This window comes from Psammomys obesus, unplaced genomic scaffold (assembly GCF_907164565.1).
Source record: "Psammomys obesus unplaced genomic scaffold, mPsaObe1.curated_primary_1811, whole genome shotgun sequence".
In the NCBI taxonomy this organism is placed as follows: domain Eukaryota; kingdom Metazoa; phylum Chordata; class Mammalia; order Rodentia; family Muridae; genus Psammomys; species Psammomys obesus.
The window spans coordinates 1-3,749 of record NW_026591785.1 but is presented as its reverse complement, the minus strand read 5'-3'; the positions used below and the strand labels follow the sequence as shown (position 1 = coordinate 3,749).

At 45.3% G+C, this 3,749-nt stretch overlaps 1 long non-coding RNA gene across 1 annotated transcript; it reads left to right on the top strand.

Annotated features, from left to right (window-relative positions):
- Positions 1-351: 351 nt before the first annotated feature.
- LOC129680322 (uncharacterized) lies at positions 352-1,710 on the top strand. Its single transcript, XR_008720674.1, has 3 exons — positions 352-391; positions 485-540; positions 1,645-1,710. It is a non-coding gene; the product is annotated as an uncharacterized LOC129680322 (long non-coding RNA).
- The last annotated feature ends 2,039 nt before the right edge of the window (positions 1,711-3,749 follow it).

The window sequence follows — 3,749 nt, the reverse complement described above, 5'->3', positions numbered from 1 at the left end:
AGGGAGGGAGGGAGGGAGGGAGGGAGGGAGGGAGGGAGGGAGGGAGGGAGGAAGAAAGAAAGAAAGAAAGAAAGAAAGAAAGAAAGAAAGAAAGAAAGAAAGAAAGAAAGAAAGAAAGAAAGAAAGAAAGAAAGAAAGAAAGAAAGAAAGAAAGAAAAATTACTAAACCATCTCGAGGGAGCGCAGACTTCACGCTTAGCTCTTCCTGCCTGGATCAGACGTCTCTTCCCCTTCCACCCGGTGCTCCTTGGGCGGGCCCGCACCGAGGCTCCACCCACTGCGCACCGAGGTCCCGCCCACGGTCATCCGTGCCAGCCTTGGCTCCCTTCTTCCCGGCAGCCTTCGCGCACGGGCTGACGCTCCGCTCGGCAAGATGGCGGCCGACAGCGAGGTGAGTTCTGCACCCTGGGTGCGTCTGTCCCCGGGTTGTGCCGCCGACGCCAGTGGCCCGGCTTAATGTCTGTGCTCCTCTCTCTCCCCGCAGCCCGAGTCCGAGGTGTTTGAGATCACAGACTTCACCACGGCCTCGGAGTGGGAAAGGTGAGTGTTGGGCCTCGGGCCCGGGCGGCACCACGCAGGCGGCGCTGGTTCCGAGGGAGACGCCCACGTTTCGTCTCCCTTCCGTGGCCTGGCCTGCCCGCGCTTCTTCCGCAGCACTCCTCGGGGCAGGTCAGACCAACCCTCAGACTGCGCCTTTAAGAAAAAGTTGTGTGGACTTCCAGATCACTTCCCTGACAGCGAAAACCATTTCCTAGGTCGCGCCTGTGTCTTGTGCTTTCTTGTCGGGCTGCCTCAGATGTCCTGAGTAGTCTGCCAAGCAGCTTCTGTTTTCTTTCGTGTTTATTGCGAGAGGCTTTCCTTTAGTGTGCCGACGGCTGTTCATCTGCCGTCCTCCTACCATCTTCCTCCTGTCTTCCGGATTTATTTAAAAATTAAAAAAGTTATTTCTCTATTTCTTTCCTTTCTGTGTTCCCGTTCCCCCTCCTCCTCTTGACTTTTACAAACAGTATGTCTGCACAGTCTTTGGAATGTTTTGATTCACATCATTACATTTTAACCTTGGTTGTTTGCCCAGGCTTCCTGAACTTGTCAAATTGAGATGAACAACTGAGTTCCTGTAAAATTGTTGTATCACCTAAGTTAGTTGAAACCATGTTTGTTGACTTTATAGTGTAGATAGCTGTTGAGGTTATTATATTGTTGCAGTATTGGTAGGCTTTCCAAATTTTTATATTTTCCAAAGGGCCTTGATAAAATAGTAGTTTGATCTGTTTGCCCATCCCCACGCTTCGTAGAGTCAGTAAGACTAACACACTAGCAAGACTTTATGAGCAAGTACTGTGCGCCCTGAACTATCCTAAGGATGGAGAAATCCCTACCTTTAAAAAAGCCCAACAAAGCTGGGGTGCTGTGGTGCATGCTTGTAATCCCAGCACTCAGGGAGGCAGAAGCAGGCGGATCTCTGAGTATAAAGCGAGTTGAGGACGGCCAAGGCCACATAGAGAAGCCCTGTCTGGAAAAACAAAACAAAACAAAAGGTTAATAAATAGTTACAGTGTAAGCCAGTTGGTATTATGACAAAGAACCAATTAAATAGGGATAACATGGGCTACAAAATTGTAAGAGACTTTTTTTTTTTTGTAGGGAAAAGACAGGAAATAGCCTTTGTGAGGTGCACTTGCCTAGAATCGTGGCTACTGGCAAGGCTGAGTTGGAAGGATCACTTGCACTAAGGAAATTAGGACCAGCCTGAGCAATCTAGTAGATCTTGCCTCAAGAAAAAAAATGGAAAATGGCTAAAGGCTTGGTTGCACAGGAGAAAGGACTGGCATTGCTAGACATGTAAGTAAGGAGCTATCACTGGGAAATGAATAAAAATAGTAAAGTGAGATCAGCTTCCAAAGTAAGTGGAGGAATCTACAGTTGGTGCACTTAACTAAACTTGACTATTCCTCAGAATCTGCTGGTCTCCACTCTCAGCTTTTTAATGTAGGTTTTAGGTCAAATCCCCAAATTTGCATTTCTAACATGGTCCCAGATACCACAGACGCCAGCAGGTCAGAAGACCATATTTAGAAAGAACTCCAGCTTAAGAAAGTGGTGAGAGATTTTGGCCCAATGCTACAGGGTTGTTTGATTTAAGTTGTTACATTGTGGTAAAATTAGGTAAGCAGTTTACCATGATTCATTAAGTATAACTGTAGTTTGTTGAATAGAATGGACTAGATCTAGGTAGATACTTAATATAAGTCTGAGAGGGAAGACTCAACTATGAAATTTTAGTTTCTTGCCTAAAAGAATGACAGTAAGTATCAAAGTAACAGAGGTAACAGTTTTGGGCATGTTGACTTTAAAGTTAATATTTTTAAGGTAGTCAAAAAATATAATTTGGAAGATGAGTGATAAGGAAACATCAATGGCCAGTGGTTGGAATGGAAACATTATCACTTTCCTCTAATTGAGTAACTTAAAATTTTCTGAGGGGAGCTGGAGAAATGACTCAGAGGTTAAGAGTACTTATGCTCTTCCAGAGGACCCAGTTGGCAGTTCACAACCATCTGTGACTCCAGTTTCAGAAGATTTGAAACACTCTTGGCTTCCATGGCACCAGGCACACATGTGCACAGATATATGTGCAGGCAAAATTTAATGGGGCTAGAGAGATGGCTTGGTTGAGAAGATCACTGGCTGCTCTTCCAGAAGACTTAAGTTCAATTCTCAGCACCCACATGGCAGCTCACAACTCTCTATAACTTCAGTTCCAGGTGATCTGACACCCTCATATAGACATACATGCAAGAGAAACATCAGTACACATATAAATTAAAAAAACAAAACAAAACAAAAAAACCCTTTCCCCTTGCTACTTCTGAATTGTGTGAACCTGGAGGTTCTGGCCCAGGTACATTTAAGATTTGGCCTCACTCATAATCCATCACCATCGCTGGGGAAGGCATTGCTGCTAAAGGTGTAATGGATGCCAACATTACAAGAGGTGCCAAAGACTGCCCTCTTCCATGATGGCCTAGCGCATGGCATACATGAAGCTGCCAGAGCCTTAGACAAGTGCCAAGCTTGCCTTTGTTTGCTTGTATCCAATTGTAATGAGCCTGTGTATGGCAAGTTGGTGGAGGCACTTTGTGCTGGGCATCAAGTCAACCTAATTATGGTTGAGGACAAGAAACCAGCATCATGGGTAGGCCTCATAAAATGGTTGGTTGCAGATATATAATGGTTGTATTTATTTTGGTTTTTTGAGACAGGGTTTCCCTGTGTAGCCCTGGCTATCCTAAAACTCACTCTATAGACCAGGCTGTCTTTGAACTCAGAGATCCTCCTGAGTACTGGGATTAAAGACGTGTGCTGCCACGGCCCTGCAACTTTGAAGTTTCTTAATCCTTGATTTTAAAATTTGGATGAAAGTTCTTAGTATTGAATGAAAGTAAGGACATGGCTTATCCTAAGTATGGTTGAGGAGAAGGTTTATTGTAAATATGAGGGAGAGAACAGTGAGAGGCATCTGGAAGAGTCCAGACTGAAGTAGTCCAGCAGACTATACTGGCCATGAGAGGGGTGGGGGAGAGGAAGAACAGAGAGAAAGCGCAAAGAGAACAAATGGGAACCAAGAGAATGCATAGCCAGAATGGCTGGGTTGTTTAGGAAAAGAAGCTATAGGAAGGGAAGCAAAGTTCAGGGGTAGAGAGGCTTAGGGTAGAGGGTGGGTATGCCAGTCAGGATAGCACTGTGAC